The following is an 11,470-nucleotide window of genomic DNA, read 5'->3' as shown; positions in this document are numbered from 1 at the left end:
GCATCACAGCTTCAGGTTTAACAAGACTTGTGCAGACATCACACAAAACAGTTCATGCAGATATTCAGTGGAGGCTGCAGAATGTACAGAGAGATTTTAGTCGGGGGGAGCAGCACTAGAACAACCTGAGATGGTGTTTGCAGACAAACAAACCCAAGGGAGCAAACAGAAAGAGGCAGAAGCTGCTTGTGAAGTTCAGCAAAGAACCATTTCAGACCAAGTTCATCCCAAAACGGAGGTGCAGTTTCAGGGCAGTTACCATGAAGTTTTACTTTGTGGTTCTGTTTTTTTGTAGAAAAGACTTTATGTTCTCTCTTCTTACCCTCTGAAGTCCAGGGACTAAGGTGGTCCCCTCAGTGCTGGTGAGCAGGTTTCAAAACCTGTGTTTTGAATTCACTGGACTCAAAAGCGTGGATGCTCTGTACCTGCTGTTGCAGTAAGATCCCCTTTGCCTGGTGGGATTCTACCTCCTATGCCAATATTTTTAGTTATGTCAAACTTGGGGTCTAGGTGTTCCTATACTGGGTTAAAACCACATCTGTAAGGAGGAAGAAAGTGATGAAGATTCTCTTCCCCGTTCTGTAGCCAAGGAACCCAAGAAATACATGCTAAATTCAATGACTTATTACTTGTTTGCCAGGAATTTCTCACTTTTATCAGCAATGTAAGTCCAAATCCAGACTCCAGCTAAATTGGTCAGAAAAATGTACATTTCTTTCTTCAGCTTCTACTCTTCATGGTGCTGTGGTTAGACCAAGTAACCTACAACACTGGCAGGAACAGCCTTTGCCACAAGTACGGTATAGAAGTAAACAGCAAAGGATGGGTTCAGGACCAGCAGTTAGTTCCCAGAAGATCAGGAACAGCTTGGGTGCTGCATGCCCACCATGTCTGCATCACCTTAAGGGACATTGCTATCGCAGGTGTTGGAGGAAAAACTGTCTGAGCATCTGAGATGGAAAGGTGAAGGCAGTGACACAGCTGTGGGCCAATCAGAAAGTGAAAATTGTGTCTTCCTACGCCGCAAGGAGATCTTACATGCTAGCAGAAGAGCACAAAGGACAGTTTCACCTGAAACACACACTAATGTATTGCAGATATACTGAAAATATTTATAATTTCTAACAGCTTCTAAAATAAGTCAGTATAGACTGTTTTAACGTTGCCCCTGTTGCACGTAATACCAGGAGACTAGTGAAAAAATATATTTACATAAGGCATATTTCGCTTTCAGAACTGACTGCTCTTTAACTTGGAACTGGTAAGTATTCACCAGTAGGAAAAACATTAAAACTGCATTTTCAAAGTGGTAAAAATTGGGATTCAAAAGCTACGGTGCCATGTAGGGAAAAAGGAAAGATATGGAACAGTAATAATACTTAAAGTCATCAGGCCTGTACATTGAGTGATGTTCTCTACAAATTACTTTTAAAGGGGAAAGGAGTAATTTTAAGAGAAAAATCTTAATCTAAAACCACATACCACAGTTTTAAGGATTTTTCTTTCCTAAAACTTAACAACCTTTTCTGTTGTTAATTATTAAACCAATTTTTGGCCCAAACACTGAAATGTAATATCCATCATTTGTCTTGTGGTGTTTGTAACTGACATTAAATTCTACCAGTAGGGTAGAAAATTGGGAATGAGTCATGCTGCCAGACACAAGATAAGCACCCTTCTTTTCAAGTTTCAGTAGCCTTAAAACACAGCTAAGGGTAACTTCTCATTCTTAGCCACAGAGTACTGTGGAAAAGTCAATGCAACCATAACCATACTTCAGGGGTGACTAAACATTCCAATGGACAATCCGCTTTTCAGCCACCTGCTTCCTCATCTCCAGTAGGGCACCGGTCCAGTGATCGTGTGTTTCTCATAACTCACAGAGAGTACAGAGGAGATCTTCAAAGAGGCTTTTCTGGATGAAGCAGCACATAGACAAATGTCTGGGAAATAAGGGCCATGAAACATGAAGAAAGATGTCCCTTCTCTTCTGAACTCCTGTCTTCTCCTTTTTGCCTATTCATTAGAAATGTTGTTGCAATTCGGTCGCTGGGATAATTTTTACAAGAGTTGTTACACTGTGTTTAAAGAAAGACAAACCCCATCCCACTGAGGTGCATCATTCGGAATTCAGGTACTGTTTTAAGCTGTTTAAGATGAATTGGGAAGAGATTTTCTGGGTAGTGGGTTTCCATTTTTCTGAGAAAGCCAGCACACACAGGAAGAGATGACAGGGCATCTTTAAACCACTCAGTGCAAAAGACTATTCCAGAATGTGGTGAGACCAACAATCCTTGTGTCACCCATAGGGCAGGGACCAAAGTGACAGGGCAGGGCTCCTCACAAAGGGACCTGGAAGGAGGGCAAGAGAAGGCAGTGTTAGCTGGAACTCAAGACAAGCTGGATGTAAGGAGAACATCCCCTCTGTGTGTGGGATGAGCTTATGCCACAGCACCAAACATACTCACATGAGCCCGCAGGGTTAAATGATGTAGAGATATTAAAAAAAAAAAAAAAAAAAAGGCACAAATTAAAGAGATGGAAGAATTAGGTCTATTTTTTCCTGCTATGAACAGAAAAATCTTTCCAGTTCAAAAGAGAATTTAAAAGAACAAGTGACACTAAGCACAGAGGATTGGAAGATCACCTTTGTTAGTGTCCATTGAAAAGACTTGGCTGCAGGAGGGATTTTGCATTGGAACTCTCCCCAGACTGGGGAAAAAAAAGAAGAGAAGAAATGATTCCTGAGGAAAGAAAAAGGCACAATCTCTTGGAGAGACATCAGCGGGAGTTCACTACAACTCTAGGTCATTAATCCCTTGGGGAAAGCAACATCCATCCACGGTGCACGATTTAAGCTTTGATGGGCAACGCTGACAAAACTGCTGCCCCTTCCTGTTGCTGCTTCTGACTCCAAAGAATGAGAAATGGGCCAAATCTGCCCAAGACAGGCAGAAACAGTGAGAAAGAGCCAGCCAGTTAGCTGGAAAAGGGGCAAAAAGCAAGTCCTCAAGTCTCTCCTTTTCATCATTTCCCCTGGTCTTGTTGGACCAGTCTGCTTTGAAGTAGGCAACTCTGGTAGCAACCCCAAGCAAAAGAGTGAAGCTACTCAGTGGAAGATCTTTTTCCTCCCTCCCTTCAGCCATGCGGAACACAGAGAGATGTGGCTGCCACTTGACACATAGGAACAGTTTCCCATGGGATTCCTCAGTTTGGACCCTTTCTGAAACTGGCTGCGCTTGCCTTGGTGGTTTGGGGTCGTGCTGCGAGCCAAAGGCAGAGGGACGATTCCACGCAGAGAAAGAAAGGGTTTGCCCCGCTCCGGTCCGTGCCGCGCCCGGGCAGCGCCCCGGGAGCCGCCCCGCCCGCGCTGTGCCCGCAGCCCCGGCTTTGTGCCGCTCGTTCCCGCGCGGGGCCGAGCGCAGCGCCCCCCTCAGGCCGCGCGCCGCCGGTGCAGCTGCGGCCGTTGCGGCGCCAGTGGGCGACAGGCGCGATGGCCGAGCTGCCGCTGCCCGCCGGGCTCAATGCCAGCACCTTCCCCGCCAAGCTGTGGCGCCTGGCGAACAGCCCCCGCGTCCGCTCCGTGCGCTGGGACAGCCAGGGCCAGGGGCTGCTCATCGACCGCGCCCTCTTTGAGCAGGAGCTGCTCAGCCCGGCCGGCGCCGACGGGGCGGGCGGAGAGGGAGGGGCGGCGCTGCCGGACTCCTTCAAAGCCACGCACTTCGGCAGCGTCGTCCGGCAGCTCAATCTCTACGGCTTCCAGAAGGTGCTGGGTTGGTTTGGCGCGGCTGTGCCGGGCGATGCCGGGGCCGTCGTGCACTTCAAGAATCCCAACTTCCGCCGCGACCGCCCCGACCTCCTCCTGCGCATCAAGCGCCTGACCAGGGCCAACAGGCAGCGGCTGGCAGCCGGGCTGGAGGTGCGCAGCCGCCAGCCCAGCCGCTTCCAGCAGCTCAACACGGAGCGGCCGCTGCTGCACTTCCCCGCCGGGCACCCCCCCGGCGCCGGTGAGACGGGGTGGGAGCTGCGGGCGTGAGGCTGGCGGGGGCTTTGGCCGCGGGCCCTGCCCGTGCTGGGGCCGCTCAGCGCGGCTGCCCCGGGCGGCACAGGGGCTGTCCTTGGGCAAGGCAGCTGCGCCGGCAGGGCCCGGGAGCGGTGCCGGCTGTGCCGCGCTGCCGGGGGCTGCGGGACGGTCCCGCCGGGGCTGCGCTCGCCACAGCCCGGCCCGCTGGGCCTGCAGCCGGCCCAGCCCTGAGCCGTGGCTGGCTCTGCTCCTTGCCCGCCCCTGGGGTTGCTTGGGGAGCTCTCCGTGCGGGTGTGTAAGCCGAGGGCCCGGCTGTGGTCCCGCCCAGCTGGAGGGAGCCTCCTGTCCCTTTGGAGCAGAGGGAAAAGACCCGGCAGTTGGGTTTCTGGCAGCTGCCTCCTGCCAAGGATTTGCAGCGGGACGGTTTTCCCAGACGGTTGAATGAGTAGGGGAGAGCTAAGTAGACAAGGAATTGGTTGTTGAATAGCCCGGAAGCATGTTTTTTTTTTTTTTCTTCTTTGTAATCCTGCTTGGGAGGATGGGAACTTTTCTCTTCCCTGATAGAAGTACAGTTGCTGCCAAGGGAAACATACCTGAGAACCAATACTGACCTAGTCTTCCCTGTGCCTCCTTTCCTCTTCCCTGCCTCCTACACAGCTCCCTCATCCCAGCACCTCGGTGCTGTCTCACCTGAGGGTTTAGAGCTGCCTCCCGGACCTCCCAGGACAAGTCCAGGTGCTCAGGAGTCTGACGCTTCCCCACCAGCTCCCAAGAGAATGTTTACCACCTCTGGACTTCCTGGGGTCTCATCTGAGGAACCAGGCACATGCAAATTTCCACTCAAGCGTGAGCTCGTCATTCCACTGGTTCGCATGGACCTTAAACGCCACCCTGAGCTCATGGTTCCACTGGTGCCTGTAGACCATCCGAGAACTTCCGTGGCCCTTCCGCAGAAGCGCAGCTGCACATCTTCAGAGCAGCACACCCCAGCCTACAGCCCATCAGGTAGGGAGACAGTTTGTACCCTTGCTATTCAAACAGGTCCTGGAAAGTGACCATTTGAAGTCTTTTTGCACAGTGCTCTGTCGTGGGAAGATCTCAAGAGAGAATCAGGTAGAAAGTGTCAAGTGTATGGGGAAGCAGGACCATGAAAACAAAACCAGTCTCTGTCTGCTTTTCCTGTCCTTCCTCCAGATTTGGAGGGTGTTCTGGCCATTTTCCAGACAGCCTCTCTGTAGGGATGAAAGGGAGAGGCAGAAAACATTGGTCCACAACCGGTCAGTGTCAGGTGCACCCCCATCTCTCTTGGAATGAAGCCCAACTAGGATGCTGACAGGATATTGCAGAGTTTGCAGATTGTCTCTCCTGCAAAGAAGGCTATTAAATTTCAGTGAGCTCTGTGTGTCCCCAGAACTGCTGCAGCTGCAGAATACAGCCTCACCCACAAGGTTGCTTTTTACAATACAATCAGATTTGAATTTTAGCATGTGTGTCTGCAGATCTGAGCTCTTCCTGGGTGAATCCACTTTCTGTGGTCTGTTGGGATGAGAAACTCAGAAGCAGCCACATCCAAAAGCTGCTGGGGAGATAGAAAAGGCTGAGATTACAAAGTCTTTGTGTGTAGATCAGTTTTACAATCCATCCTTTAATATACATACCCATCAGTTAGAGGAAACACTGTTTGAGAGGAAGAAATCAGTCTTCCAATCCCCTGGGAAGTCAGAGTACATCTCTGGAATTGAGTTTCTGTGTGCTTCCTGTGATGTTTGCTGCAAGGCAGCAATAGAGCTCTGTGTCCCAAAGCCACATTCTGGAGCCTGACCAATGTGTTTGGATTCCTGCAGCCACGCCAGGCAGTTCAGCCCCCAGTGCTCCAGCTGGCAGTGCTGCTTGTGCAGCATGGACGGCCTCCAGCTGGGCTTGGAATAGTCCTGGGGAAGAGGAATTGCCACCCCTGGATCTAGACCTTGTTCTTGAGACACTGGAGGAGATGCTGTCACCATCCCTGCCTGAAAGGTCTCCCTTTGCTCAGGTAACTCCATTGGGTGGGAGTGAAAGGGGCTGGGCTGAGAGCTGTGGATGTTGTTGCATGGCTGAGAAGCAAAGGCTTCTTGGATTAAGCTTTGAATGGACGAGGAAGGATTTGCTTGGTCAAGCAAGATTTCCAAAAGAAGAGGGAATGAAAAGTCTCCCCCCTTAGGGAGGATGAGAGGTTTGAGCCGGTGGTGGCCAGGTTTGGGTGCTCCTTTTGCTGGGGAGAATCCCTGGTGCAGGGGCCTTTGTGGTGATGCTCTGTAGGTTCTAAGAGGCTCTGTGTGATGGGAAAGAAGAGAAGAGTGTGGGGAGAATTGCCACTGAAGGCAAAGTGTCCCATGCAGGGAGGGGCATGCGAGAGGTGCCTCTGTTAGAGCAGCAGACGTGGGCTCTGCCTGTTTTGGGTGGGAAGGCCAAGGCAAAGCAAGGGCTGGGCTGCAGCTGCTGCTGCTGCTGTGTGAGCCGTGCCGAGCGTGCAGGCGCTGCCAGAGCCCTGTTTGGGGATGGGCTGGAGCTGCAGCTTTCTGCTCCTCTCAGTAGCCTGGTGCCTCCATTCCTGTTTCTATCTGGCAAATCCTCAGCTGGGCAAACTTGCCAGCCTTGCTCTCCGTTTTCCAGAGCTCAGGCACCTTCCTCTTGGGCATCTCTGTGGGAAGAGATGTGTGTTCCCATCCAGACCCTGCAAAGCTGCAGCCTGGATGAGAGTGTTCTGCTGTTCTGCTCAGGGCTGTGGAGGGAGGAGCACATCCCTGTGCCAGGAGCTGGCAGAACTCCTTCCTTAGTGCCCACTTCATGTGTTCAGTGTGAGCCCCACATTCAACTTTGTCGGCTTTGGCAGCTTTTGGACTGTGTTTGAGAAGTCAGTCTTCTCCACTGTTGAAGGCCTTTGGGGCCCAGACTTCTTTGTTAGGAACAAGGGATGGAAGTGTGTGAGCAGTGGAGCTTTAAGGGGGCAGAAGTGTTGGTTTTGAGGCCCCATGACTTGTGTGATTGGTGAGCAGGACAATGGTGATGCTGGACATGAACGGGTTAAGGACTCCTTTAAGCCCAGGGGCTTCTTCTGTGTGGAAGAGCAATTCAGTCAGGGACCATGAGTCCTTGTGTTTGACAGATTCCCTCTTTGGATTAGGAATCCCCTTCCTGTTAACTCTTGCCTCTTCCCAGATGTGCCTGGACTTTTCAGTTCCTGTGTTGGCACAGGCCTTTTTGCATATTATTATACAACTTTGCCAAAGAATTTCTCTGTTTTGTTTAATATGCACACCCACTGCCTGCTGCAGATTTATTAGCCAGAAAGGGCAGAGTCAAGGTGGTGAGTGGGATTTTTTGGGATCCCCAGTATCTCATTGCCAAGTGTGATGACCTTTCGTCTTCTGTAAACTCAGACACAGCAGTTTTCAAAAGCATTTTCTTCTTCAAGAGAAGAAAATGTGGCAGGCTCTGATCTATTGTGTCCCTGCAGAAAACAGTGAGTGATATTTGGGTTTCTTTCTTTCTGGTTTTCAGGACAATCGTAGTGTTGCCCCTGAGTCTTCAGGAGGGGAGGCCGGGAACAGGGCTGCAGCAGAGGGAGCTTTGCCTGGCGCCATGAGCTGCAGAAAGAGGTCCCTGGAGCCCAAGGAGCCTGGTAAGGAGAGAGCCCACACTGCTTTAGAGAGCTCTGAGGCAGCTGCTCTGAGCCTGCCTCTGGCAGGAAGGGAGATGAGAAGAGTTGAGCTCTTGTCTGCAGGGTTGGTGCTTCCTGGTGCCTTTAGGTCAAATCCTGCCCTGGCACAGCCTCCCCGAGCCCTGCCCTCCACGCTTCTCCAGAGGCACTGACACCGAGTGCTGTGCTGTGGCCAGAGAGCCATGAATAACCCTGACCCTGTGGGAGTTGTGTCACCAACCCAGGTGTCCCAGTTTGGAGCTGAAGTCTGTGGATGAGTTTGCTGCAGGGTGACAGTGCTCTGGAGGCAACACTGAGTGACTCCTGAAGCAAGAGAGCAAAACCCCAGCAAAAAGTCAATGTAGAAGTCTGAGCTTTTTGTCTCAGAACATTAAATCAATGTATGACCAATCTGCTGGTAGGCCTAGTGAGACACATTAAAAATACAAGCAGCAGAAGCTCTGAGGCCAAGCAAATGATAAAACACAAGGATTTATGATTTGGAAAGGAAAAACTTAACTTACCCCAAATTAGCAAGAACTAATAGGAGAGAGAGAGCACCTTGGATCTGCGTTCTTGAGCAAGGCTGGTGCAGCCTGCAGGCCTCATGGGGAGATCTTTCCCTCCCAGTTCTTCCTGCCAGAGCTGATGGTCGAGTTGAAGCCGCTGTTGCTCACTGCAGAGGGCAGTTTGTAGGTCCCAGGTAATGGAGCTGGTTCGTAACTCAGCTCACAGCACCCTTCAGCTTCAGCCATTTCAGTGAGGACTGAGGTGTCTGTGTCAGCACAGAGGAGGAACAAGGCTGGGCTTCTGTGTGGGAGCTGGGACTGTCTGTGCTTCAAGCTCTCGTGGGTGCTGAGACTTTATCGGGAGACTTCAAACCTTCAGAGGTTTTGAAAACTTGGAATGCTCCCTGTTCTTTAAAGAGCAGGCTTCAAATTCCCAAGGGAGAGTCTGCCTTTCAGGTCACCTTCTACAGTCTTTGATAGAAAGGCAATTACTTCCAAAAGGAGAGATGCCTGAAGGCCAATATTGACTCAGTGTTCCTTTTGCTTCCCAGATATCCATCTGATCTACCTCTCCAGGAGGGCTGCCTTGCGTGGGAGGAAGGGACCGTGGGAGAGCCTGTGACCATCGGGCAGGTGGAATCCCTCTGTTTATAGATAGATTTATAGATGTCTATAGTTATATTTATATATCCATATAGTTAGTTATAGTATTTACACTATACTTATTAGTTACATATAGTATTTATAGATTTATAGAGTTGTGTTTATAGGTGCATATATTTATAGATCTGTGTAGTTAAATTTATATATATAGTTATAGATGTGATGTAATTATACATATGCAGTTACAGTTATAGATTTGCAGAGTTATATTTATATATGTGTAGAGAAAAATTTATATATATATCTAAGTTATATTTATAAATGTACGCAGTTATATAGTTAGAAGTATTTGGATGTTTAGATACATAGATTGATGTTTATATAGGCCTAGGCTGCATTCTAAGCTCTTTCTGCCCTCAGCCACCTTTTTAATCTCTTGTTTTCCCCCTGTGCCCCCTCTGTCCCCTCTTCCTGTGCTGGCTCCGAGCTGGCGGCCGGGCCGGGCGCAGCAGCAGCTGCAGCCCCGGTGTCCCTGGAGCGGTGGGAGCTGCCGGCGGCCGCAGGCACTGTGCCCTGAGGAGCTGCTGGAGGGCGGTGAGCCAGAGGGGGCTGAGGGCGCTGAGGAGGCAGCGACACTGAAAGGACGGTGACCTTGAGGTGCTGGTGGGACTGGGGGGTTTGAGGGAGCAGAGGGCGAAGTGGCACTGAGGTAACAGGGAAGTGGCACAGGCTGAGGGGGGTGGCAGGTCTAAGGGGACAGGATGGATCTGAAGGGACTGAGGGGCATGAGAGGACTGTGGGGGTCTGAAGAAACTGAAGGCGGCTGTGCGTTTGCCGAGGGCATGGCAGGGCTGAGGGGATGGAGGGGGCCAGCAGGGAGCACAGAGGGATCTGGGACTGTGGCTCTGCCAAGCCATGGAACCAAGTCCAGAGTCTCCACTTTTGCCACAGCTGCCCTGAAGTCCTTGAGAACATCCAGAGACTGATGAGAACCAGCAGGGAGAAGCTGAAGGCCGCCAGCAAGAGCAGCGAATATGAACCTGCTGCTGCCACCCGAGAGCCTGGGTGAGGCCCCAGGGCCGCTGAGGCAGGGTGGGCGTGAGGCTGGCGTGGGCTTTGGCCGCGGGCACTGGCCGGCTGGGCAGGAGCGGGCCCTGCCCGTGCTGGGGCCGCTCAGCGCGGCTGCCCCGGGCGGCACAGGGGCTGTCCTTGGGCAAGGCAGCTGTGCCGGCAGGGCCCGGGAGCGGTGCCGGCTGTGCCGCGCTGCCGGGGGCTGCGGGACGGTCCCGCCGGGGCTGCGCTCGCCACAGCCTGGCCCGCTGGGCCTGGTTTTTCTTTCTAAGCCTCCTGGGGAGGCTCTGAGATTTCTCTTCCCTGATGGAAGTGCAGCTGCTGCCAAGGGAAACGTCCCGATCCTGACTCAGTGTTCCCTTTGCTTCCCAGGTGTCCCATCTGCTGTCCCTGTCCAGGAGAGCTGCGCTGCACAGGAGGAAGAGACCGAGGGAGAGGCTTTGAAAATGGGGCGGCTGGAATCCCTCTGCTTGTATTTCTGTTTAAAGATGTATGGACTTGCTCATAAGATAGTGATAATTACATGGATATTTATATGTAGGTTGCTATTTGTATAGGTATATTTCTATATGTATGTTGTTATATTTATGGATGTATGCTGTATATATATATGTTTGTAATTATATATATGTGTATCTATCTATCTAAGTATATGTGTATGTTGTTATGTCTGTGTTCTGTTTCCTATGTATACTGTTTTCTAGGTATCTATTTCTATTGATGTAGTTCTAGGCATATGGCTACTTAAATAGGTATAGTGGTATTTGGTTAGGTATATATGTCTATTTTTATATTTTTATATGTATATTGATCTATTTCTATGTATAACTATCTTTACATATGTGTTGAGATGTACAGCTATATATTGGTATTGATTCGTTGTATGGATATGGAGATTTGTATGGTTGCCTAGAGATAGGTTTGTTGTATGTATGTATTTCTAGATATAGTATGTAATATCTAATATTTCATCTATATCTGTATCTTGTGGTGGTTATAAATGTCTTTATTTCTATTTAAATATGTGTAAAGTTGTACAGTTGTAGAATGCTGTTTATTGAGTTCTTGGCATAGGGCTATTTAGAGAAGGATAGTGATATTTTTGTACTGATATATGGGCTGTACGGTTGTAGTAGTATGCAATAAATTAAGTTGTTAACCTTCAGTTGATCTTTGTGTATAGTGAGTTGTTGTAGAGGTTGGCAATAAATTAATTTTTGTTAACGGAAGTGGGTATTTGTATAGTTTTACATTGCATTGTTGTAGAAGTCTAATAAATTACTTTTTTGAACTTAAAGTTAGATCTGTATAGTTATATATTGTCAGCGCGGGTGTAGCAATTTGTAATAAATGACATTTGTCAACTGAGATGAGTGTCCTGTGATTTGTGCTCTCCAAAGCAAGGGGCAGATGTAGACGTGAGGACGCTGGAGGATTTTGGCCATGAAAATCCCCAGCCGTGCCCAGCAGATCCCCCCAGCTGCAGCCAGGCTGGGCAAGGGAACGGCACATTTGGGCTGGCAGCAGAGCCACACGTTGGCTACAGACTCGCTGCAGAGGCCTGCTGAGAAAGCGGGGCTCCCC

General features: G+C 50.1%; 1 long non-coding RNA gene across 2 annotated transcripts; it reads left to right on the top strand.

The window, feature by feature from the left end:
* Nucleotides 1-7,566: 7,566 nt before the first annotated feature.
* On the top strand, nt 7,567-11,254 carry LOC138102616 (uncharacterized). 2 transcript variants are annotated; one of them, XR_011147458.1, is made up of 4 exons: nt 7,567-7,685; nt 8,764-9,472; nt 9,767-9,880; nt 10,259-11,254. It is a non-coding gene; the product is annotated as an uncharacterized lncRNA (long non-coding RNA). The 2 variants fall into 2 exon arrangements; XR_011147457.1 differs by having other exon boundaries at nt 8,764-9,880.
* The last annotated feature ends 216 nt before the right edge of the window (nt 11,255-11,470 follow it).

This window comes from Aphelocoma coerulescens, unplaced genomic scaffold (assembly GCF_041296385.1).
Source record: "Aphelocoma coerulescens isolate FSJ_1873_10779 unplaced genomic scaffold, UR_Acoe_1.0 HiC_scaffold_94, whole genome shotgun sequence".
NCBI lineage: Eukaryota > Metazoa > Chordata > Aves > Passeriformes > Corvidae > Aphelocoma > Aphelocoma coerulescens.
This window is presented reverse-complemented; position numbering and strand designations above follow the sequence as displayed.